Source organism: Eucalyptus grandis, chromosome 2 (genome assembly GCF_016545825.1).
Source record: "Eucalyptus grandis isolate ANBG69807.140 chromosome 2, ASM1654582v1, whole genome shotgun sequence".
Classification (NCBI taxonomy): Eukaryota; Viridiplantae; Streptophyta; class Magnoliopsida; order Myrtales; family Myrtaceae; genus Eucalyptus; species Eucalyptus grandis.
The window spans coordinates 29,919,995-29,947,722 of record NC_052613.1 but is presented as its reverse complement, the minus strand read 5'-3'; the positions used below and the strand labels follow the sequence as shown (position 1 = coordinate 29,947,722).

General features: G+C 38.1%; 1 non-coding gene and 1 pseudogene across 1 annotated transcript; one reads left to right on the top strand and one right to left on the bottom strand.

The window, feature by feature from the left end:
• Positions 1 to 388: 388 nt before the first annotated feature.
• On the bottom strand, positions 389 to 7,624 carry LOC104432378. The gene is made up of 5 exons (XR_005547891.1): positions 7,359 to 7,624; positions 7,169 to 7,268; positions 4,294 to 7,075; positions 1,883 to 2,764; positions 389 to 1,422 (listed from the first exon to the last, which is right to left on the bottom strand). It is a non-coding gene; the product is annotated as an uncharacterized LOC104432378 (transcript).
• A 6,495-nt stretch (positions 7,625 to 14,119) lies between these two features.
• LOC104428776 lies at positions 14,120 to 26,541 on the top strand (annotated as a pseudogene).
• Positions 26,542 to 27,728: the final 1,187 nt, after the last annotated feature.

The window sequence follows — 27,728 nt, the reverse complement described above, 5'->3', positions numbered from 1 at the left end:
ATTTATACTATAAAATTGTAGTTAATGGATCTTAAATTGATTGTAAATTAAATTTTTATAGATGTACTTTATATCAATGAAATTGAATCAATGATGTAACTTTTTCATCCTTGAGATACTTATAATTTATTTAGTGTCACAATTAATCTACTATGATGTACATAAATGGATGTTTAAATAGATTTTTTTTTTCTAGAAAGTAAGAGCATCTTTTCATGCTCAATGAAATATTAGAATAGATCAGATTAAAAATATTAAAATAAGAGGGAAAGAAAAAGAAGGAGTGCCATATTTTACCTCTGGATTTATTAGTGCTCTTGGGACTCCCTCATAGTCATAGTCCCATGGTCCATGCTACATTTCTCAAGTCTTTGTCCTTGGCAAAAATGCTCCTTCCAAGATCTCTCGAGTTGATCATGCATCTTAAAGAGACCATCATCTCAATTTTAATTAAGCACCTCAATTTCAACTCTTCAATTCCTCGATTTGGATAAAGCCCACAGTCCTCCCACATGTAGATGGCATATTTGCTTTTTTGCCAATTAGGAAACAAGCAATATCTAGAAAAATCTGCTTTTGTCCATCATCTAGTGCATCATAACTTATCTGTAATATCTTTTGAACATCTCCATATGGTTGGTTTTTAAGTGTGAAAGGTCTTTTAATTGCTTCCGCACATCTTCCCATACTTTTTTATTTGTTTTTTTATACAAGTATGACCCTACGACCTCAAGTGCCAAAGGAAGCCCACCCATGGTGGATATGATATCATGAGATATACCCTCAAAATCCCTTGGAGAATGGTCCATATGAAATGCATGTCTGTTAAATAAAAGCAGAGAATGCACCTCATCCATTTCCTTCAATTCATACTTGTAGTCTACCTCAAATCCACATTGATCAAGAATGGCTTGATTTCTAGTGGTAACAATGATCATACTTCCTGCCATAAACCAATTACGTTCCCCAGCCAACACATCTAGTTGTTTCTTATTATCTATATCATCCAAAAGAATGAGAACCTTTTTTTCTTTGAATCTAGATTTGATTATATTAATTCCATCATCAATTCTAGGCACATCAATTTTGCTATGTAATATATCAGATATTAGTTGCCTTTGTAGATTCTCAATACCGTGGTGCTGGGTAGCTTTTTCTCTTATATCTGGAAGGAAGCTGGCTTCCACAAATTTATCCAAGACTTTATTGTGGACACACTTGGCGAGTGTTGTCTTGCCTATCCCGCCCATGCCATAAATTCCAATCATTCGAGCATTGACGGAAGGACTGTGAATCCAATCCATGATTTTCTTCAGTTGACCATCAAGTCCAACTAGCTGCTAGGGAACAACTAGCTGAAAATCTTTCTGTAACTTGCTTAGAACAGTTTTGACCACAAGTTCTATCAATTTTCCCTCATGCCTGTCAAACAACAAAAACAATGAGAGATCATGAACAAAACATGGCCAATGCCATCAATTGATCCAACCCCTCAGTGGTAATAGGAGGTCGATTTTATCTGGTGGCGATCAAGCTGTGGAAGACTGAGCATTAGAGTCTACTGTAGGCATATTGTTTAGTGATTAATACAATTGGTTGAAGGGGATGTCGTCTCTATGGTTTTTGGTCTGTACGGAAGATAAAGGTAAAATTCTTGGGCACTCTGGGTTGCTTTGGTTTTAGTTGTCGTTGGTTTAGTTTTCGGGGACATCTTGGGGACTACTAGTGTTTGTTGTCTTCTAGGCATTATGGCTGTTTATTGGGACATTTTGGGGATCTTTTCTGAGCTTGCAGTGAAAATAATTCATCTGCATTTCATCGGTTTTGCGTGAAGAAGAAAACTTATTTAAAAAAAAAAAAGAAGAAAAGTTCAAAGAAGTACCCATTGGCAATTTTCTCAGATTCCCATCCATTTAAATAACTGACTTCATTAAGTGCTTGTTGCCCTTGCTGGATATCCTTCTCATCAAAACACTTTGACTCCAACAGAAGGCATCTCCAAACTTTCCTGTTAGATGCCGCACATCTGTTGCGGAAACTTTGTAAAAAATGGGCAAGACTATGTGTGACGTGCTCTTCTTGCGGTTCATGATATGAATGAGCTCGCGGAGGCACCATTTACTCGAAGCATAATTCTCGGATATGATGGGGATCGAAATCTTAGACTGTGCGATGGCATCGAAAATCTCTGAACCAAATTCCTCACCAATTGGGATGTTGTTATCGTCCCTGAACACCTGAATTGGTACTGTCCCTGCCTTGACCAGACTGTGATAGAGGCAATCGGTGAATGCATTACGAGTATCCGGGCCTCTAAAGCTCAAGAACACATCATATTGACCGCTACCTATGCCTATGGCTTCTGGAGAGATGGATGAAGAAGTGGATGCTCTCTCAATGCTCTCTTCCTCTGCTCTCTTTCTCTTACTCTGCCTTTGTCCATCGCGATCAGAGAGGGGGAAAGTTGAAACCAAAGATGCTTTTTCTGCTACTTAAAAGGACTGCTGAACAACGAATGATGCTTTTAGGATGCTTTTTCTGCAATTGCTTGTAGTCCTTGCTTTTATCTTCTTTTGGACCTCACCCTCCAGTCAAGTCAAGCTTGTTGGCTTTCCAATCCGAATAACGTGTACCTTAATTTCTCCCTGAGGCAATGCTGAAGAAGGTTCGTGTTCTTGAGAAAGAGATAGGTAATGAAGACAAGGCCTTCAGTTAAGTAAGCTTAAGTAAGCTGACGTCGTTCACTGCAGAAGATTAGGTGGCCCTAAAGAGGCCCCCAAAAAGCCCACATCACTTACTTGTTCAGAAAAACAGTTGAAACACGTTTAAATATTTAAACACGTATTTAAACGTATTGAAGTGTAATTAATCGACTTCCTTAAAACACATTTGAACAACTACATAACTTTACGCACGTGTATGATATTTAAAGACAGATTCTTTCAGTACAAACCTAAGATATTGAAATTATGTCGGAAACTCCATGGAAGCATCTTCCTGTGAGAATAAGCTCACATTATGCCTAATCCTTATCATACCTTAGTCTTATTATTTTTAGCCTAATATATAAACGACCCTAACCATGTCCACCACTTCATTTTCACAACCCCTTCCGTCTAATGCCATTTTCATTAGCCAAACTAATGCAGTGTCATGTAGTTATTGCCCAATGGACCTCACCCTCTAAATGCCTGCACTTTTCTGATTGGAGGAAATTTCCGTTAATTTTGTCTTTGATTCGTGAGTTCTATGTTATATACATTGCTCGTATGCAAAACTAATAGAAGTTTGAATGGGTGATGCCCATTTTCTGAGACATTCTTGGAAGCACATGAGCCCCGCGCATTCCAATCCTTAGATCACGTGGATTTCACACGACACCCACACATCCAGCTATTTGGGGTCAACCATGCATTTTTTTTAGTAACTTTTCCATATTTGCTTCAACCATGCGTTTGATCGGTGGTTCAATGTAAGCATCAATTTGAAAGCACATGCATATACATTATCTCTATCTCCATCGAGCGCTGATTATCAGTATTCATAAAATGTAGTACCAAATATCCCTAATCGATAGTAAAAGAAAAAAAATAATAGAAACTACAATTAAATTTGTAAATCGTTAAATAAGAAATTTTCATTTAGGAATTAGAAACATGAAAAGATGAAAGGTAAACTATCTCTCTCTCGAGTTCCCCTGCCTAACAAGTGACAATGGCGATAGTCCTGAATCGTTCTCGCTAAATGTACCATCCATGTCCTGACCCCCATTACTGATGGTTTTCTGTATTTACAAAAATTTACATATTCATTCATAAATCTTGGCCCCACCAAAACTTTCTAGTTTCTTTACGTTAATTTGAGGAATTTTTGTTTGAAACTTTTAGCAAAAAAGTCTTCCAAATTTAGGAGCTCTATTTTGCAACAATCATGCTTCCAATTGTGAAATATGTTAAATCAAGAGCAATTATTTCCAAACTTGAGAAATAATTCTTTGGTATAGACGGAATGATAGAACTTTGTTGTTAGGTCTATCTCTATTTTATACGCGGTATTAACATATCACGAGAGATTCTTTAGGAAAGAATTCGACCTAGTGATCTAAAAAGTCAGAGAACTAGCGACGTAGGGAAAAATAAATTCAAGGTCATGAGTCTATTTAAAAGATAAATATCATTTGCTAATTATTTTGTGTAATACATTCTTTACTAAAATGAGAAGAAAGCAAAACTTTCTAACGATATATGTTAGGGATTAAATAGAATGGACTTTGATTTTGTTAACAACACGTACCTATCAGAGTCATCGTTTCGCTAGCCTCTACAAGAAAATGGGTTAATATTTGGGCCATCTAATTGTCACGAAAATGGATAATGTCATTCCTGATTCCAAAATTCAAGAGGGTTAACTTACGTTTATGTGTGTTAAGGCTATTTTTTAGATAAATTCGAAACCTTTTCATGGAATACTTGCAAAAAACCCTTGGCAGATATCACACCTCAAATCTCCATACCAATTTGAGTCTCGAATATATAAATAATTTACCTTCATTGCAACTCTCTAATGATTAACTAATTATCCTCATGTATAAAAGCAATTTTAACTTCAACTACTTATAGTACTGAAGTACGGCCCTACCTTTGTTGTGGACCATAATCCACTCCTCCGGGACACGTTCCAAAGCAATAATCTAAAGGTCCTTCAACACCTTATAAATAGTGATTTTCCACAACGGCGGGTAAATCAAACCCTAGAGATCTATAAAAATAATGGTGTGAACCATCTAGGGTTAAGGTGAAAGATCATCTTACCACTCGATCTGGGGAGCGCAACTACATAATAACACTCAATAAGGTATTGCATATTATTTGGATAAATTACTGTAATTCAGGAGATGACAATTACTGATTTGGTTGGAATGCAGGACATGTATTAATTCGTATTTCTTTCATAACAGAATATTTTGTTTACTCTAGGGATGCAACATCTATTTTATATGATCCAAGTACTTGTAATCCAATCCTTATACAACATGTAAACCATCTCATCTATGACTGTGAGCACACATCACGTCATAAATTCATTTAAGATCTAAATCATGCATTATAAATAGATTAGTAAAATAATGTTAAAATAAATAAAACATATGCCATGTGTTAACATTCACTACGACTTTCAAACACACATAGATGAACATACAAATCTCATGATACACAAATGCCACATAATAACTCATCGATATACACAAGTGAGTATTTATTTTCTAGTCGTCACTGATTAGGACTCATCTCAACTAACATTGCATCATCACTATCTATACATGGGAGACGGAATCATGAATACTTCTTTGCCATGCCACTCAGCCTATCCATCAAAGTGTCCTTTATGTGAGGATAAATATACCACTGTGTGACAGCATGATGATGACTATTTCATAATTTTTAAATCACATACTACATAAGCCATATTAGGCTATACAAGCTATATCATAATACGACTTCATGTTCTTTCAACCTTGTAGAGCCTCCCTTCCCCCAGGCCTTTAGGCGGTAGAATATGTATCTTTTTCTAGAAACTTACACGTAATCTCATATAAGGAAGTCCACTCTCTAGCGAACAAGTTGTGACAAAAGTCTTCATCACATGGCATCATTAACATACAATTTATCACAACAACACAATTGCCATGTATATTTCAATAATCACATTTGCAAATAATACCATATAATCCTTTTCAGATTTTTCTTTTATCAACAAGTGAAATCAAATATTCATTCGTCATCATTTTCAAACCGCAATCCTTACCATAAACAACCACCGCTCGGTACACATTATCACTTCCAAATCATCATGATGTCACCTTTGTCACATATAATCACACGTTAACATTTCGAATTATATCACGCAATGGCTGCCTTGGGCTTTCAGCCTTCCAAAGGCTCACTTTTCCCCAAGTATGTTTACAAAAGAAGCTCCCAAACACCATTTTCTAGCCCAAAGGACTTTGGATGCCCAAAGTGGCTTGGCAAAGCCACTCCCAAACCAAATGCACCCTTACTCTTGTAAATACTACATTCCCTCCCACCCTAAACATTCATAAATCATATTGTCAAATTCATCGTAGGTCAGTAACTTTCTACGCTATATATATGTAAAAGTCATGTCTTTGTTGTAAGCAATTAAATTGCATGAAATCCACACTTTATGATGAGTTTCTCCAATTCAATCCGCAAAGATAAAATTCCACCTAAATATTGTCCACGTATTAAATAATATGTGTAAGTGCACTGAAACCCGCAGCTTTGCTCACTTTCAAGTTTTCCATTGTAACCAACACAAAAAAAAAAAAAAATAGTGCAATTGTGAATTTTTCATAATTTCCGGAAAACATTTGAATTTTCTATCATTTTCTAGAAATTACAAAAATTGCCAATATAATGGAAAATAGTTTTATGGACATCCAAAAATTCTCAAGTTTATCTGATTTGTTCAGATAAATTTTTGTTGTTGACAATTCTGATCCGTAGCCTTTGAAAGGTTTTGTGCGATTATTGAAGAGAAGCACAATCGATATTTGGAAAAAATATAGTTTTTAATGTTTTCAAGAAAAAAATTCATTTCTGCAAAAATTGAGTATTTTGGATGTCTCGGACTTCAAGTAATTTTGGCTCCGACCATTAAAAAGAAAAAGAAGCAATTTTGGACAATTGGGGTGCATATAGGGCCAATAGACCCCAAATCGGGTCTAGAAGGGTATTTTCGTAAATTTAATCGAGCGGGCTTTTTGTATCAAGGGAATTTCACATGTATCATTCTGTATGCCGTAGAGGATGTTAGGCATTAAGCAATGAGTAATAATCAAATGTATTTTCATCCTATCAATTGTAATAGATCGAGAATGAACATCGTGCTTACCTCGAGGAATGATTCAGAGATGAAATCACTGTGATGGGTTTCAGTGTTTGAGAAGAAGTCGCCTCCAAGGAGATTGAGTTGCGTTCGAGTCCCGAAAGGCAATGCGATCCCGAGGATCACCTTCGCGCCTCGACCCGGGCCGGCTTGGTTTGGAAAGACGCTGAGGTAAATTTGCAGATCATCTCAGGTTAGAACGTCACGAGAAAGGACGAGCGGTGGCTACGAAATCACCAACAACAGATGGGGAACTTACTATCTCTCGATAAAATCCCAGCTTTTCTCCGGTATATCTGGAGATCCCAGAAACGACCCTCGTGTTCCGAGCGAAGACTGCCCCACCAAACCCAGGAACCCTAATCGCCTCGGCGGAGTCCACGATCAGAAATTATAGCAAGCGGAACACTAAAAAGTTCGAAAATCAACACGATTCGAGTTGATTTTACCTGCTGTTGGTGCCTGCCGAAAACCAGTCCTTTGAAGCCGGCGGTTCGGAGGGAGCGACTGCAGTTGTTCTTCACGATGGCCTCGGGTGTACTGCTCGGTGGATTCGCGAGAAAGAAGATCGCTGCTTCCTCCGCCTATTCAAGCCGAAGCTCTCGCTCTGGTCGTTGAGGCTTCGATATGCTTCAGGTCTGGAAGTCGAGAGAACTTGTGCCTGGGGAGTCGGACGACGCGGTTCTGTGTTGACTTTCTGCCGCGGGAACATGATCACGTGCCATGTTTCGGTGGAGGCACGTGTCTTGGACGCCCAAAAGTTGGCTAAATTTCAAAAGAATATGAATATCGGTGGGCCACCGAGGAAGAACGGTGAATCAAATAGTTGATTGGCAGCCGAGGAGCGAGGGCTCGCTGCCCTCATACACCGCAAGCAGGAGCCGAGAGCCCTCTACGGTCAGTCTGCAAGTTCTCACCAGCCATGCCATATAAGACACCCATCGTCCAAATCAATAATTTCCAATCAAAATTATATAAATAAACTATATTGGAAAATTGTTAATAAGTTGAAGATTAAACTGGCTAAATTAAAAGTTTTATAATTGAATTGACACAAGTACAATAAATTTAAAAAATTTTAAATAATTTTCCCCAGTTAAATCATATGGAAACCACACTAAATAATGAGTTTCTCTAATCCAATCCACAGATATCTTCCTAGAAATTTCCTGCACATTAAACTATTTTAGAATGAAAGAAGGTCACCTTCCTCCCATGAAGTTCACGATGGGTTCTAGAAAACAAACGATACACTAGGGACCACCTCATGGTTAGAATAGTTTACAATAGAGCATTTTAATATAATATTTAAGTATAATTTGTGGAAGAAGAATTTTAACCAAACTAAATTAGTGGAAGACTGGAGAGACGTTTCTGTCATTCACAACGACAGATTTAAACTGCAATTGTCAAATATGGTGTGCCACCTAAGTCAAGAATGGTGGGTGCCTTCTTTTTCAAAATGGTCTCATGCAATCATCCAAACCACACAACGATTAACCTTTATTGCGATGGGATTTAATTAATTAGCAATTGAGGGACAATGAGCAGTTGCAGATGCTTTTAGTCCTTGTCTTTATCTTCTTTGAGACCTCACCCTCTAGTCAATTCAAACTTGTTGGCTTGGTCCACTTCCGATTAACGTGTATGTTAATTTCTAAGTTGGGCTATAGAAGAATTAGAATCTGTTTTCAAACATATTGCATTCATTTAAAAATATAAGCATAAATTCGATTGTTATCAATTATTGAAGATCAAAATTTCATAAATCATATCGAGTTAAAACAGATTTGGAAATGGATGGAAGACGTGAAGAAAGGATCTTGTGAGTACCTAAGCCGCCAAAACTTAAGAATACATCATAGGGATCACTTTCCCACTCCTATTGGTGTTGGATAGATGAACAAATATGTAGATGCTTTGTCAGTGCTCTTATTTGCTTGATTTGTATCGCTTCTACTCTTTTTCCTCTTCTTGAGAAGATTACAGGCGAATTCAGAGAGAAGAATGGGTGCAACAAGCACCCTGAAGAATGCCCTAAAAATGAACTGATTTTGCTCTGGCTCTTTTCTTTATTTGAAATATTCAAGCTCAACTCGACTACTTCTTGTGAAGAAAAGTCATGAAATGGATACGTATGTGGTAACTTACTATGTGGAAAATTAGTAGGTAATTTATGAATCACCATTAATTAGACGGGATCCGGTCTCATTTTCCCTTGCCAATCTTTAGGTGGCTCTGGGTTGCGAAAAACATATGGAGGGATTTGTTCCAGTCAAAGTACTATGTCATAACTCTCTTTCTTTGCTTTTTTTTTTTTTTTTTAATCTCTGTATAGCCGTGGTGTATGCTTAGCATTTGTGATTTTTCACATGAAGTAACTGCCGTACGATCAGCTTATGTGATTTTATGGCTAAATTTGCTCACTCTTGCATAACAACCACTCATGGGGAGGAGTCATTGCTTGAGAAATCTGTTACTTTCAAGGTTGTCATCATAAGTTATGTAGGTCATATGATTTGTAATATTCCCCAAAATATAGTAATTTGCCAAAGTTTTGGGTACATTTCTTTTTCTTTGATTAGTAAATTATCTGATGGATCGTAACTTTCCTTTGGCGACGAAATTGTCCTCGTTAACAATAGTTTTACGTAAAACATCCTTTCACAGGTTTTCTTTGGAGTTTGGAGGGTGTACTTTTTCTTTGGGGGTCATAAATTCTCCGAAACCTTTGTTTGGTAAAAAACCACAAAAATAATATTTATTCAGTTAATAGTAAACTTCTTTCGTGTATTTTTACTAAAATATGTAAATTGATCGTAACTCTCCTTTGCACTCGGTAAAGTTTTGAGACCTATGTTTTAGTAATTTTCCTTACTCATGGTAACTTTTCTCCATCAAATGATAATTTGATCATGCTTGCGTCTGTAACTTTCCTTTAATGTTGGGAAGTGATGATAGAACATCAATTTTGCAAAACAGATTTCAGGGATCACCTTTTTCCCTTTTATCCAACGGTCCACGTTGAATGCAGGACCGATCCCATAAAAGAGAACTTTGGCTTGTGAAATGTCCATCACAATCAGGACGTTTTGGCCATAATAAAGTAGTTCGTTATTTTTTGCCAAACAGTAAAGTAGTCTTGGAAATGCTATTTTTCCAAAATTTTGTAAATCGTTCCATTAAAACATATATACAAAGGTAAAAATGTAACTAAGAAACCATACTACTTTGTCAATATTTTCTTTTGCTGATGCACAAAATTGATGAAGGAAATTTGAATATTGTTGGACTTTGGTATGGCGATGGCGCGTCAACTTTGTCGTGACTTAATTACATACGACTTTGTCGTCCTACCTTAACTTGACTTAATAAACGGGACAAGGACCCCCGGAGTGCCAAAAGTTGGCACAAAAGGACACTTAAGTGCCAAAAATTACGAAAGGTACACTTAAGTGCCAAAATCGGAGCAAAATGGATCATTTGAGTGCCAATCCGGCCAAAATCCGGCCAAAATGCCAACGTGGCATTTTTCCCAAGAATGAAGCCCAAAACGACGCCGTTTTGCATGCCGACATGGCCAAATAATGCAAAAACGGCGTCGTTTTGGGCTCATGTGATAAAAAAAATATAAAAATTAAATAAATTAAATTTAAAAATAGATTTAGTTAAAATATTAAAAAATAATAATTTTAATAGTTAAAATATTAAAAAAATAATAAATTTAAAATTACATTTAGTTAAAATATTAAAAATAATAATTTTAAAATTACATTTAGTTAAAATATTAAAAATAATAATTTTAAAATTAAATTTAGTTAAAATATTAAAAAATAATCATTTAAAAATTTAAATTTTTTAAAAAATTAAAAAATAATAATTTTAAAATTAGATTTAGTTAAAAAATAAAAATAAAAATTAAATTAAATTTAGTTAAAATAATAAAAAATTTTAAAAATAAAAAAAAAATTGAAAGTTAGATTTAGTTAAAATATTTTAAAAAATAATTTTAAAATTAAATTTAGTTAAAATATTAAAATAATAATAATTTTAAATTAAAAAAATTATCAAAATTTTATAAATTAATTAAAAGGGGGTGGCTGAGGGCAGCCTAGCCACTGCCCCCTTTTTTTTAAAATTTTTTAAATTTTAAATTATTATTTTTTAACTTTTTAATTGAATTTAATTTTAAAATTATTATTTTTCTAATATTTTAACTAAATCTAATTTTAAAATTTTTATTTTTTTATTTTTTAATATTTTAACTAAATTTAGTTTTAAAATTATTATTTTTTTAAATTTTTAACTAAATCTAATTTTAAAATTATTTTTTAAAATTTTTAACTAAATTTAATTTTTAATTTTTTTTAATTTTTTAATTTTTAAAATTATTATTTTTTAATATTTTAACTAAATTTAATTTTAATTTTTTTTAATTTTTTAACTAAATCTAAATTTATTTTAAATTATTTTTTTATATTTTAATTAAATTTTATTTAAAATTATTATTTTTTAAATATTTAACTAAATCTAATTTTAAATTTATTATTATTTTTAATATTTAACTATTAAAATTATTATTTTTTAATATTTTAACTATATCGAATTTTAAATTTAATTTATTTAATTTTTATATTATTTTTTACCATGTCAACCCAAAGCGACGCCGTTTTTGTATTACGCCATGTCGATGCAAAACGGCGTCGTTTTGGGTTCACTTCGCCGGAAATTGTCGGAAAACGCCACGTCGCCTTTTGGCCGGACTTTGGCAGTGAGCACTTAAGTGATCCGTTTTTTTTCGAATGTGCGACACTTAAGTGTCTACCTTTCGTAACTTTTGGCACTTAAGTGTCCATTTGTGCCAACTTTTGGCACTTGAAGCGTTCTTATCCCTTTAATAAACTAAACTCGAACGTATTACATACGAGGAATTCCCGCATCTGGAAAATACATATGTCCACCTTAACTTGCTCTTTTCCATATTCTAATGTTTGAATCTTCACCTTGTTCATCCTCGAGTTGCAACCATTTTTAACGCTCTTCTATCTCTCCATCTCTTCTGGCATTCTTTGGTATTTTTCTGATTCTCGATGTGATTCTGATGGTGAAGTCAATGCGGATGGTCGTACCATCCGTCGCCATCGCACTCGTTGATCTTCTCTTCTTTTCTTTGGGTTTTTACCATATGGGTCATGTGCGAAACGAAGGAACAGCAGCAATGAAAAGAGAAGAAAGAAATGGATCGCTCTTTCAAATCCGTGTAAATCATCATCATACGACCTCAGCCCACAGAAGCAGTAGACCCGCTAGAGCTTTGTGCCCATTGCCAAGCCCCTCCGCCCCCCCAACCCATCCCATTCAATTCAATCGTGGCCACTCCATTAGCAGGCACGGTTGCTGCGGCCCGTCCCTATTCCATGGTCAGCTTCGGAAAGGAGAGGTTGGATCCCCATCAACACGCCACCCCCGCCCATCACAAACAACAAATCTGTCTCCATTGAAGTTGCGGTTAAGCGAGCGAATCTCCCGACCGCCCCCAATATGATAACTCGACATGTGTTTTCGCCAGTATCAACGACCCAATCGGCCCAACCAACGCATTGGGCAATCGGGCTTTCCAGGCCCATGCTTGTCTTCATATATCCTGAGTTTCATTTGCTATGATGATTCGGCTCATGATGCCAAATTTTAAGAAAATTTGCATTTTCCCAAAAAAAAAAAAAAAAAAAAAACAAGACAAAATTAGAACGTTCAGCATAGACCGGTCAAGAACATAACCATCGAAACTTTATAAGTTTGAGATGCAAGTCTTCTCCTGTAGTGGGGGAAAAAAGAAAAGAGAGACTTGAGTAAGTATTTTACGTGATAGTTAAGTATTAACGGGACATGAGGGGGGTGTTTATGTAATTTGAGATAAGGCATTAGGTCTACGTAGTAATAAATTCAACATATGAAGGAAATAAAGAACTCACTAACACAAAAAGAAGAAAAAGAAAAAGAAAAGGAAGGACAACCCTAGGAACAGGAAAAAAATGCGACAAAGAAAGGAAAGAAGATCTTCTTGGATTACATGTTATAGATGTCACAAATCGGAGTCTATATAACTCTTTTTTTTTTTTTTAAAGTAAAGCTGCTTTGTCGATTGTAAGAAAAATTACTCAATCAATTATAAAGCTGCTTGCGAAAATTTTTAATATAGTTATTTTGGTCAATTTTCGCCATGAATTGTTGACGTGGAGATCCAATCACTGTTGACCATTTTACATGACACATTGTAATGTTAACAATTTTCAGCGAAATTTGGTCAGAATGATTAGCAAAGATTTCGAATTAATTTAGTAAAATTCATAAGTTTATAACTGAACTAATATATGTATATATAATTTTAGGACTAATTGGACAATCTCCCTGCTAATTGTAACCTACAGCCACTTTGTTAAATAACGCTTGGCTTGACGTATCACGTGGACGGTATACTTGTGACTCTCGCGTAAAATACTTGCTCTTCTTCTAATACTTACTCAGACCCAACCCAAGGGTGTCGAATGAAACCAGGAAAACTTATGAGGGGGGCAAAAATAGAGCTTCCAACAAAATTCAGGCGCAAAAACGGAATTTTTGAAAGAATTGAAAAAAATATGGGTCCAGTCTCTCCCATTCTCCAGCCGGTAAAAAAGCAGAGCAAAAAACATCAGTCCCGCCATCGCTGGCATGGTTTTTCTTCGAAGCGCGCGCTCTCTCTCGAGAGAGACACGACGGATCGATTCGATTACTACCCTTGCGTCATCGATCGATCGATTCGAGTCGCGTCGAACAGGTTGAGATTCCATGGAGCATCGGGGTTGGAGGAGGCAGAGAAGTCTCGGGTTGCTGAGCTTGGCTCTCGAGTTCGTCTTCGACGAGCAGTCCTCTAGGCTCTAGCAAGTGCCTGGGACCGTCTCATTTCGCTCTACGGTAACTTCAATCGTTGCTTTGTCGCCCATCTTTTTTTTAAATGCTGATTAGCATTTGTAGAGGTTAGGTTGTGTAGGTATTTCATTGTCCACCACGACGATGATAACTGGGAATAGTCTGCTCTAGGTTTGAATAGATTGGAGTGCGTTTGGTGAAGTAGTCTTTATCTCTGATGATAACTGGGCACGTGGCAAAGTTTTTCTTGTTTATTGGCCAAAATGCACTGTATCTGGTCATTAGGGAATGGCAGCAAATAGTCAATGTATTGGTATTATGCACAGTTGCAAATGAATTTATATAGAAATGAAGCTCTTCTGCTAATGGATTTTTCATTTTGACTTTTAATTCCAAATTGCTGATGAGTGTACTGATTGAGCCTACAAGTTGCAATACTGGCCTTGCCTTTGGCATTCATGGCGGCAACAAAGGGCTACAGGTTAATCATTACGATGCCAGCGTCTGTGAGTTTGGAAAGAAGGATTATCCTCCGTGCTTTTGGAGCTGGGTTGGTCCTGACCAATCCTGCCAAGGCCGCGAAGGGGGTTATTCATAAGGCATTGGAGATAATAGCAAAGAAACCTAACTTACATTCTTCAGCAGTTCGAGAATCCTGCTAACCCAAAGGCACATGTGTGGTCAACTGTAATGTCTTGTTGGTTGTATATGCAGGTGATGGCACGAACTTGAGCTTTGCTGTCATTGTTCTGTTTTTTTTTTTTTTTTTTGGTCGGAAAAGAAACTTTATATATAATCAACGTCCAGTACAGCCAGCCGCTAAAGCATCGGCACAGATGATGTCTACTAACTGAGAAGGAGGAAATATAGTCCAACTTTAAAAGCGAAGCCCGATTATGGGCCTTTGAAGCCCAATCTGCGGCGACATTTGCCTCTCGTTGGCAGTGACAGAGAGTTAGGTTAGAGAAGAGGGACAACAGCGCCGCAGCTTCTTCGAACAGAGATCGGACATCCCATGGCGGCTTCCTCCGATGATTAAGAGTGTCAACTAAAACCAAACTATCATATTCAAGGAGAAGGCGAGCCTTAGTGAAGCCTTGGCGTATCAGATGGTGGAGTGTCAAAGTGAGAGCTTGGATTTCCACCTGTAAAGCCGAAGATGCTGCAAAGTGCGAGGAGAAGCCATCAGTGAGTCGACCATTATGATCTCGACAGATGCAACCCATACTACCCTCTTTAGATCCTGGCTGATGTGATCCATCTATGTTTACTTTCAGGGTACCCGGATCAGGCGGTTTCCAAAGGGTTTCCCCAAGATGGAGCGACCGGCCTTTACTGGTGAAGGAGAAGGCAACAAGATGAGCATCGTGATTCCCAGCAAGCACTGCCTCGGCCACGTGAGAAGGTTGAAGCTGCTGGTTGCGGAAAATGAACCCATTGCGAGCACGCCAAATCTGCCACAACACAGATGCGAGGATCTCCAAACCAGGTGAGTTATGTTTACTTTGGACTTGCTCTGCAATCCATTTGTCTATTCTCTATACTGCTGTGGGAGTGATGTGTATATGCAAAAGGGGATGAGACCATACCTCTGTTACCCAGGGACATAGCAGAAAGATATGTTCAAGAGTCTCGGGTGAATTCTGATTGTAAAGCATGCAAATAGGAGTATGAGTTACATGTCTGTGATATAAATTCGCTCTGGTTGCTAGGGCATTCTGACAAATGGACCACATAAAGGTCCTAATTTTTGGGGGGGATTTCAATTTCCATAGTTTTCGCCACAGCCAACTTGGATTTTGATAAGAGGTTGAGGTCGAATGATGTAATGTAGAGACTGTTGATGCTTTAATAGTGTGATAAGCGCCTTAATCGAAAGAGCCATCTTTGGTTGCAGTCCATATAAGTTGATCTTGAACACAATGGGGTCTGATAGGGATGGATGTAATCTGGTCTCTTATCTGTTGATCAAAAAAAGTGTCCAGTAGAGTGACATTCCAAGTACCAGAATGTTGATCAATAAGGTCAGCAACAAATTGGGGTTCCTCGTGTAGCGATGGTCCTCCTAATATACCCATGGGGAGCCACCGATCATGACGAATATTGATTGATCGGCCATCACCTACCGACCAACGTATGTTGGGTAGGATGGCGTCTCGTCCCACTAAGATACTCTGCCAGCCCCAAGATGGACGAGCTCCTCGTTCAGCATTATAAAATGATCTAAAGTGGAAGTAGATACCCTTAAAAACCTTACTCCATAGCGAGGAATGGTTAGTAAACAGACGCCAAGCCTGTTTTCCCAACATGGCTTTATTAAAACTCAAGAGATCTCGAAATCCCAAACCACTCTCTTCCTTTCGTTTTGTCAGGACTTCCCAACTCCTCCAATGGATGGCAGATCTGTTTTTATCTGTCTGCCACCAAAACCTGGCAATTCGTTTCTCAATCGATCGACAAATAGAGAGTGGGAGCTTAAAGATGGACATGGCGTACTGAGGAATAGCCTATACAACAGTTTTAAGAAGGACCTCCTTCCCCCCTTTTGATAGTAGTGATTCTTTCCACCCTTTCAACTTCTTATTTACTCTCCCCATTACCCAAGAGAACATATCTTTTTTGGAATGCCCCCAATCAGAAGGTATCCCCAAATATTTCCTAGACTGCTGCAAGATAGGAACACGTAATTCACTGGCCATGTTATGCTGTAAAGTAGCAGGACAGGCTTTCCCGAAAAAAAGGCCGGATTTATTACGATTAATGGCTTGCCCTGTAGCTACATAGTACTGATGTAAGATATTAGATAAATTCTGACATTCTCGAACAGTGCCATCAAGAAAAAAGATAGCATCATCTGCAAAGAACAAATGGGACAACGAAGGACACCATCTGTTGAGTCTAATACCTTTGAGAGTTTCCATACTAATGGCATTGTGAATTAAAACTGATAAAAGGTTGGCCATCAATATAAAAAGATATGGGGAAAGGGGATCGCCCTGTCGAAGACCTCTAGAAGGATGAAAATATTGTAGGTGCTGCCCATTGAATTTCACACAAGAAGACTGGGTTGTAATACACTGCATTATCCACTGCACCCACATAGGATGAAATCCCAATTTAAGAAGATAGTCTTTGAGGAAATCTCATTCAACCCTATCATATGCCTTCATCATATCAATTTTAAGAATGGCCCAAAAGTGGTGCTTCCCTTGTGAGATCCTAAGTTGGTGAAGAACTTCCTGGACTAGTAAAATGTTATCCTGTATCTGTCTACCCCCAACAAAAGCAGACTGTTCTTCTGAAATGAGAATTGGTAGCAGAGGTTTCAAACGATTGGCTATGACCTTGGAGATAATTTTATACACATAATTGCACAAGCTGATAGGGCGATATTGGTCAAGGCGTTCAGAGTGGGGAACTTTAGGAATTAAAGAAATCAGCGTCCGGTTTATTGATAGAGGCATGATACCAGAAGTAAAGAAATGGCTTACCTCTCTAAAGAGATCAATTTTGATAATTTCCCAGTGCGTCTGGTAGAATAGACCATTAAGACCATCCGGACCCGGAGCTTTGGTGGCCCCTAGTTGAAATGTAGCCCGATGGACTTCTTCAATAGTTACAGTTGCAGTTAGCCGCTGATTCATCTCATGTGTAACTATGGTAGGGCATTGTGACAAGATAGGTTCATAATTGCGGTGACCAGCGGAGGTATACAAGCTTGAAAAGTAAGTGGTGGCCATCTCTTGCAATGTTGTAGGGTCTCGTACCCAAAAATGATTATCATTCTGTAGCATAGTAATTTTATTCCGTTGACGCCTTTGAATAGTAGTAGCATGAAAAAACTTGGTATTTTTATTTCCCAATTTCAGCCAATTGAGTCTAGATCTCATAGCCCAATACTGTTCTTCACGACTCCACACCAGTTGTAGCTCTTCTTTTAAAGCATTAGCTGCTGAGTGGTCATACAAACCATGAGGGTGATTAATGAGCTGCTGTAATTGTTGTTGTAAATTGTGCGCGTGGTTACGATTTTGTAGAAATTTAGTGCAGCTCCACCTTGTGAGAGCTCCAGAGACAGCTTGGATCTTAAACTTGATTGCTGCATTCTTTAGATTATCAGAATTCCAAGAGGAGCTGATTATGTCCCGACACTCTACATCTTGATTCCAGTACGCTTCATACATAAAGTGGCGTTGTGTGTTAGTGCGAGTGGGCATAGTGTTTAGAATCAGCGGACTATGATCCGATGCAATTGCTGGGAGAGCAGAAACTTCGGCCCCAGGACAAAGTAGACGCCATTCCATAGAACACAAAGCTCGATCAAGACATTCCTTAATAAAAGCAGGCCCCTGACGGTTATTGGTCCAAGTAAAGGCGCAGCCCTTCGCTTCCATGTGCATTAACCCATAGTCATTCACAACTTCTTGGAAAGATGCCAATCTATTAAAATCTACTGCTCGTCCCCCCTGCTTCTCCCAGTGGTAAAGAATCTCGTTAAAATTGCCAATACAAACCCAAGGAAGAACATTGGCAAGACTTATGTGGATGAGATCATGCCAAACCTACTGACGAAGGTGATGGACTGCAGGGGCATGAAGGCAAGTAAGGCACCAAGAAAGACCGTCCCCTCCTTCCTTACAAGTTGAGAGTGCTAGTATGAACAAAATAAAGGAGTTAGGGAAGAGAATAAGAACACGAGATTTATAGTGGTTCGACTTAATCCAAGCCTACGTCCACTCTCCCACGATAACAGCCTTCTTGGCTGGATTCCACTATGCAATCAACAAGAGATTACAACTCCGAGTGCAAACACTTAGTAGATCACACTATCTCACTAAGTCACTCTCTTGGTATTTCTCTCACGATTACAAACGTTTAAGCTCTCAAGAGACAAGTATATGATCTAAAGTCGCTTAGACTTTGGAATTATAAATTCTACGCTCCGTCTCTTACTTGCTCATCGGTCCTTCATCTCCTTAAATACTCCTCCACTTCCAAACTACCCGTTGGACAAGTATCCCTGAGAATCGTCTTCCAATATACCCATTGGACAGCTCAGTATCTAGAAGATTTGGTAGCCGTTGAGTGACAAAGGTAAAATCCCAAATTGATTCCGATCGCCCATACAAACGAAATCTTGGTTTCCATAAGTAAAGCTTCTTCGTATAGAAAGTTCTTGTCTTCAATCAAATCAATCTTGATGTGGAATCCAAACCGGATCACTAGCCGTTGTATGATTGGGCTTGAGTTACGATTCATTGAACTGATGTAAAGTCCGAGTCTCAGACTTTACGATATGAGTCTTGAGACTTTACAATCTGGAGTCTCAGACTTTAAGGTCTGTACCCGCCTCGCTTCAAGATAGAGTCTGTCTTCTCGGTTCACCTTTCACGTTCAGCTGGAATTTGTCGAGTGAGCGAGACTTCGATGTAGAACGACTTTGACACTAAAGTCCGCGCTTCGACTTTGAGTCTTGAGTCTGGCAGTCTTCAGACTTTGAGTCTTGCGTCTGGCAGTCTTCAGACTTTGATAATATCCTTTACATGTTCTATTATCTGCATGGTCTATTACTCAACCATCAAACATGTTAGTAGCCTTTGATTTATTTTGTCATCTTCAAAACATCATAAAGGGATTTCCCTAACAATCTCCCCTTTTTGATGATGACAAAACAATCTCTGAATATGCAGATTTGTAAACATGCTTTTATTAATTTAAATCAAAGGATATCGAAGATAACAAATAGATTGAGCATAATAATATTTAGAAAATAATCTCAGCTCAATAATATGCAATAAATAATATCAACCAATTAGCACATATGCATATTCATATCTTTGGTCTCTTATCCCCCTTTTGTCATAATCAAAAAGCGATAATGGATTCACGTGAGAGAATGATAACAAATATCTTGCATGAATCACAATTCCCAAAATCAGCTTTTATCGAATATTAAAGATATGCAATATAGCTCACTTCGATCATATCAGTAAATATCCAATAAAAATCACGGATGCATCATAAAATTCACGTACCATTTTTGTCATAATAAAATGATAATATCAATATGAGATTTGTTAATGACAAAAGGTAATAAGAGATGCACTAACCGGATTTTGTAGAATAAATTCTGACACAATTACCTTTCCTTCCATCCATAATAAGATCACGATCAATCAAAAAGATTTTTCCATAATTGATCAAAGCTCCCCCTCAATTTGTTGCCTTTTGAGGTGATCACGGTTCTTTTCCTTTTCTTTGGATTCGATTTCTCCCCTTGATTTCATTAGATTCCCGAGTCTGGTTCCGAATCGACTGATTCGAGTCTCTGTCGAGTTAGACTCGATTACGAATGTGCCATCAAGCATAGATTTCTTTGCTCATCATCTTCTTTCATGATTCTTTCTGGCCATTATGCTTGTATTGACTTCTTCCACTGAATTTCCTTTCTTTCTACTCAGCTTTTGAATTTCTCGACCATAAAGGCAAATTCTTCATCGTCCATGTCATTTTCTGAGTCTGTTTCATCAAAAACAGCATTAGATATTAAAGCAATGGACTTCTTACCTTCAGGATCTTCATCGTTGAGTTGCTCCACTTCATAGGATTGAAGAGTGCCGATTAATTCATCAACGGTGAGTGGCATAATCCTTTGAGTCTCCCGGATTGAGGTCTTGACATGGTTCCACCTCTTTGAGAGACCTCGCAAGAGTTTGTTGACCTTCATTGGGGAAGAAATTGGATGACCTTGATATGCCAAACCGTTTACAATTTCTGTAAAACGATCGAACATATCTCCAATCGACTCTCCTTGCTTCATCTTGAAGGATTCGTACTTGCCTTGCAGGAAGTTTACTTTTGTCTCTTTTACACGATCGGTCCCTTCATATGTAACATGAAGTTTATCCCAAACTTCTTTTGCTGTTTCACATGAAGAGATTCTATTATATTCAATAGGAGACAAAGCGCAATATAAAGAATAAATTGCTTTCGCATCAAGCGCTTCTCTTTTGGACATCTCCATCCGAGACATAGGAGCGATGGGGTTGATTCCTCTTTCCACAACATCCCATTGTAAGAGATCTCTGGATCTTAGGAATGCTTTCATTTTGTTCTTCCACACATCATATTCCTTTCCATCAAAATATGGTGGCCTTGTGTTGCTTTGCCCTTCCATAAGTCCTGGTGCCAACATACTAGCCATAAAGAATCTTTAGCTCGAAAGTAAAAACACTTTTATAAACCGAGCACTTGGCTCGATACTAATTGAGAGTGCTAGTATGAACAAAATAAAGGAGTTAGGGAAGAGAATAAGAACACGAGATTTATAGTGGTTCGGCTTAATCCAAGCCTACGTCCACTCTCCCACGATAACAGCCTTCTTTGGTCTGGATTCCACTATGCAATCAACAAGAGATTACAACTCCGAGTGCAAACACTTAGTAGATCACACTATCTCACTAAGTCACTCTCTTGGTATTTCTCTCACGATTACAAACGTTTAAGCTCTCAAGAGACAAGTATATGATCTAAAGTCGCTTAGACTTTGGAATTATAAATTCTACGCTCCGTCTCTTGCTCATCGGTCCTTCATCTCCTTAAATACTCCTCCACTTCCAAACTACCCGTTGGACAAGTATCCCGAGAATCGTCTTCCAATATACCCATTGGACAGCTCAGTATCTAGAAGATTTGGTAGCCGTTGAGTGACAAAGGTAAAATCCCAAATTGATTCCGATCGCCCATACAAATGAAATCTTGGTTTCCATAAGTAAAGCTTCTTCGTATAGAAAGTTCTTGTCTTCAATCAAATCAATCTTGATGTGGAATCCAAACCAGATCACTAGCCGTTGTATGATTGGGCTTGAGTTACGATTCATTGAATCGGATGTAAAGTCTCGAGTCTCAGACTTTACGATATGAGTCTTGAGACTTTACAATCTGGGTCTCCAGACTTTAAGGTCTGCACTTCCGCCGCTTCAAAGATAGAGTCCGTCTTCCGGTTCAGCCTTTCACGTTCGGCCCGGAATTTGTCGAGTGAGAGACTTCGATGTAGAACAGACTTTGACACTAAAGTCTCGGTCTTCGACTTTGAGTCTTGAGTCTGGTAGTCTTCAGACTTTGAGTCTTGCGTCCGCAGTCTTTAGACTTTGATAATATCCTTTACATGTTCTATTATCTCGCATGGTCTATTACTCAACCATCAAACATGTTAGTAGCCTTTGATTTATTTTGTCATCTTCAAAACATCATAAGGGATTTCCCTAACACAAGTCATATCAATAAGAACAGAGGTAGAGCTAAGAAAATCTATAGAAACCGTGTCATTCCAAAAAACAGCCAAGCCTCCGGCCAAGCCAACCGGATCATAAATATTAAAATGACAAAAATACAAACGACAATTCAGTCGCTGAAGAAACGCTTATTGTTGCTTTTTAGTTTCCATAAGAAAAAGAAGATCGGGCTTTTCTTGAGCCACTAGGGCTTTTAATGCTTGACCGCCGGGATTGCCCAACCCCTGGCAGTTCCAACTTAAGAGTTTCATTTTTGATTTGGTGACTGTTGAGGGCTAGTCACCTTCGCCCAAATCCCGTCAGTAGGTATTTCCCTAATCGGAGCATCCAAAAGACAAGCCTCATCAAAGGCAGGAGGAGCTGCATTGGTAATTTCATAAGGATTGTAGCGTTTCAGCTTCTTTGCAGGGCTGAGTTTTGAGGAATGGCGAGAGCTCTTAATTTGTTTGCCCAGTTGAAGACTGATAGGCTGTTGCCGAATCCCTTTCATCTTCTCTATTGCAGGTACCAATGCGGTATGACTATTCTCTGTATGCAGGGGGAGGCTAAGTCCAGGAGAGGGCATCTGAGCCGTTGAAGGAGTTGCTTGATGAACCTGCTGTACAGTAACAATAGAGGTAGCTTCTGTTGCTGAAATAGGTGCAGCGACGAGTGCAGTACAAAGCTTGGCAGAGGTAGGTTCGATTATCCGAGAAGGAGGGGGCAATAATGGAGGTGAGGTTAACTGTGCAGGTGGAGTTTCAGGAATGACCTCCTCAGATTGTTCATTTGTATCCGATGTGCCATAAAATATCTTCCAGTAAGGGTTGTTCCTTTTGACTTCCGCTCTAATCCATGGCCCATAAGCCATCCTGTCCCCGCCCTCATGCTTATCTTCGAATATGGAATGTCTTTGCGACATCGCATAGTGGCCGAGCTTGCCACAAGAGAAACAGAAATGCGGAAGCCTTTCATAACGGAAATCCAGCCAAAAGGTTTGCCCTGAATTCTAATCAACTTCCCGTTGTTACAAGAGGTGTATGGACATTCGGTTGCACTCGAACTCTTGCGGATTTGGACAGGTGACCTTCCTTGGAATCCGCTTCACTTCCTTTATCTCACCAAGATGTTGAACTGCTTTGAGAAGCAGTCGCTCTGAAGACCATTCTAAAGGTAATCCTACAACTTGAATCCAAAAATCACATGTCGAAAAGTCATAGCAATGTAATGGGGTGTTAGGAATCCATGGTTTAAAGTTAATCAAGTGCCCTGAAAAAACCCAATGCCCACCATCAAGGACTCGTTGCTTGTCTTCATGCGTTTTAAATTTGGCAATGTAGAATCCTTCCTCACGGTGTAATATCTCAGCAGAATCTATGCGCCAGGCTTTACGTAATGTGGTTTGAAGAGCAGGGAGATTAATAGCTAGGTCAGAAAATATTTTGCCAACCAGTGTTAAACGACACTCCTCAACCGTATCAGAAGCCGGGTTTTCATCCCAATCATCAATAAACTGTTCTGTAGTTAGACGACCCAGACTTGTACAGAGGGCAGCAAGACGTGAGGATTGCGTCAATTGGCTTCGCAACCAGAGAACCAGAAATACAAATGCAGCAGATAGAGGAAACAGCAAAGGGAAGCCAAACAGCAAATATACGTTGCAATTCTACATCTGCATCAATGAACCCAGAGAATCAAAGACATGCAAAACTAACCAGGGACCATCAGCGATGAATTTGGCAGTCTCGACATGGTGCTGAAGCCGATGGAAGAGGTAGATGGTAGCAGTTCATGAAGATAGTAAACCATGCAAATCGTCCCGTAGAAGAGTAACAGCAAAGAAAGATGACCGGAATTGTGGTATAAGAGGTTGATTACCGTCCGATGTAACGACGGAATGTATTTTAACAAGTGGGGGAGGTAATGTAGAGAGAAAATGGTGATTTAAGAAGATTGAGGGTTAGGGTTTAATAAACTACCATTAGCGGTAGAGAGCTCTGAAAAAATAGAGAGAAGAAAGAATCGATAGGTTACCTTTCATTGTTCTGTTTAGATACATTATGAAACAACCGGACCAGGGACATGGAAAGGCTCGGGCGGCAAAATAGATGCCTTTGTTTCTGGGATAGGAACTGATGGTACTATAACTGGTGCTGGAAAGTTTTTGAAAGAGCAAAACCGTGACATAAAGGTAGATTGTTTTTATGATATTGTTTGTCATGTGTTGAACTCAGACAAAATAATGTCAATTTTGGGTGATTATCAATTATGGATGCCTTGAATAAAAAACCTTTTGCCTGAACATTCTTTTTGTGTTGAGAGCGCTGCATCAGCTGCATGTTATTCTTTTTCTCCCCTTCTAGTCTAACTTCTTTACTGGTTCTCTTTTATTTGTCAGCTCTATGGTGTTGAACCTGTTGAAAGCACTATATTATCTGGAGGCAAGCCTAGTTAGTTCCCTTGAACATGTTATACCTCTCGTGATTATTAAATTTCCATGCACAATCTAGTTTATCATCCAAATTTGTTTCATTAGATTGGTCGATGACTTGTGAGAGATTGATATGATGGGGTCTCATTTTTAGTCCTTATAGTTCAAGGCTCATGGTTTCGCATCATTGCATGGGAAGAGAGAGAAACAGTCTCCGCAGAAAGCTGAAACATGAGATGATAAATTGTTGATATAAATACGCTGGTCAAAAAAGAAAAGAACCGCAATTCTTTCAAATAAAGATGGGCTTAAATATAAAAGGTATGACTCCCGAGATTTACTGTATGGCCCATCGCCAAAATTTCTAACAGAAGTTCTGGATTTGAAGTGGTGTTCTCATTTCCATATTTCAATTGTGGCACTATTGTGATATGTCAATGGTGCTTCTTGATTTAAGGCCTTATAACTTCTGGGGCATGTGGACTTTAGAGCGGGTTCTATTAACTTCGAAATTTCTAAAGGTGTCATCTACATCCATCTCTACCGCATCTATGGCCTTATTAAATGGTTTTGGAATGAGTAAATATTTGCACCTCTCTCTCTCCGATAAATGTTTGATAAACAAGCACTAATTTCTCTTGGATATTACAGTTGCGGATTTAATCTTTTCTGGTTTTAATGATTTATGTTGTCTCATAGATTGCTGCTTGACTCGTTCTGGTAGGTCCTCACAAGATCCAAGGGATAGGTGCTGGTTTCATTTCAGGTGTCTTGGAAGTTGACCTTATTGATGAAGTAATTCAAGTAAGAATTCTTCTCTTGATTTATAATTTCTATGAAAAGTAAACCTTTTATGGTGACAGCAGGCTTTTGAAGAGATGTGATTGGCTCTTTTATGTGTCACTGAGAGCTTTAGTCATTCTTACATCAGGTGGAACCTCTATGTTTGATTTCTCATCAGCTATTGGTCACTGGTCAGATATGGGTCAGATATGAAAACAATGACTTAGGATGTTCCTGAGGTTTAGAAGTATTTCCTAAATCAAGCAATTGTAAACAAATGCCATCGCAATGCTGGCCTCCACAAAATATGTTTTTTCTAGGTTACTGTTTTATGTAGATGTTGTTGATGTATTGTTGAAATCGTTATTTTGCAATGGGTACTTGAGAAATGTGATAGACAATAATCATATTCATATTCAAAACACAGATAACAGGCTGCAATCTCATAGCGTAATCTTTCCAATATTCTTCCTTGACTATCTAAAGGTCATACATAGTCAGACAATTATGTTGGTTGAACAAAGACACCTTTATCTCTGATGATAATAAGCACGTGGCAAAGTTTTTCTTGCTTATTGGCCAAAATGCATAGTATGTGGTCATTAGGGAATGACGTGATTGCTCGTGTTGTGTGGATAGTTTGTAAATTGATTGATTGCACATTGCTAATAAGGAGATTTGTTGCAGTTAGTTGCTATTCTGATGATGGCTATAGAATAGTCTACTTTGGATTTGAATGGACTGGAGCTAGTTAAATCTAGTTGACTGAGCCTTAATCTCATCCTTGTTTGGCGGGGTAGTCCTATTGACTGGTGAGCTGTCTGGCTTATTTCTGAACTCACTTCGAATTACATATGGTGTCTTGCAATAATACCAATATTGTGTCTCACTGAACTAAGTACAAATTACGTACTGTAGATTGTATTTATATGATCTCTTTTTTGCCATGGAACTTGCAAGGTCATCTCTTTTTACTTTTGGTTTTCTTAAGGTGACCAAGGTCGAGAGTTTATCATTGTGGAGCACTATGGCTATGACTTCCTAGCAGAACTTGCCGAAACCATGCAAGATTCTGAGAATTGGGATGATTTGCAAGCTCTGGAATCAGAAGCTTGTGGAGTTTTGACTGCTGTGTTTGGCCAAGACATCCAGAATGGCGGTGAATGCAATGTTATACATGATGTCGACATTTATAGAAGATTCTCCACAACCTATGGAAAACCAAACTTTTCTTGAGGTGGATTCCTCTACTAATACTGAAGATGAAGACAATATACTTGGCAGTTAAATGGGTAGGAAATCTACATGCTATATTACTGACCAAAGCAGTACTATGAGCAATTCATCCACTCAACTTCTGGCCAGACGATGTTTAGAATCCATGGTATGATTCTCCCATGGACATAGATAATACTGCCAAATCGCTTAAGTCAGTGTGTCACTATTCTTTTCTCTTATAATTTGTTCTCTCCTTGATCGTTTCCAATTTGCTTGTGATTCTGCACGCAGCAAAGGACCTCCATAATGTACATGCACAAAAGCATTTAGTAAATTGCTTATGGGGCCTCTCATCCAATCAAATGTCCAATAGACACTCATAACTTTTGCCAATTACTTCCACAATCTTCAAGATCCAAAATGAGATATTAGAACATTTTAGTCAACAAAGAAGTTGATTTCAGTTTTGGATGATGTACAAATACCTATATTTCTCAAATACTTTGAGAACATAGCAGATCGTTAAAGTGTGGAACTTAGCAATCTAGCATCATTGATGGGAATATTTTGCGTAAATGAAGGCTTGTGATTTCTTTGTGCACATTTTTCATTTTCCATGACAATCCATGTCAGAAACTATTATGGTGCTGAAGAGGCTTATTTCTGTTGAAGGATTGTAAGAGCATTGTCACTCAAAGTTCAATATCGTCAGTTTTGTTGTCAGTATCAAATAAAAGATATTGCTCTTGGATTTCGACTTCCAATTAAGGGACTCTTGAGTTATGAGGAATTGCAAGCCTTGGATGACATAGAATTGGCAAATGTTGTCATATGTTCCAATGTATGGCATTGGAGAAAATTAGAAAAGAAGAAACACAAGACATTCTCATTCTACCTTCGCAAATCTCTATCTGTTCTGTAATTTCTAGAATTTTAAAATTGTACTATGCTTCTAGCCTTCTAGGACTTTCTAATCACTTATTGGAAAATTCATCCTTTTCATGCATGTAACTATCATGCTTAGCTCAATCTCGCGCTCTTGCTTCGGTTTGAGCATGAGTTTTCTTAGATTTGGTTAAATATGAAAGTGTTTTAATAATATGAGTCAGGTTGGGTATGAGTTAAGTAATGGTTGGGTTGAGCATAGGTCACTAGACTTGCATTACATGGAAATGGGTCGAAACGGGTTAATTGGATTTATTTGG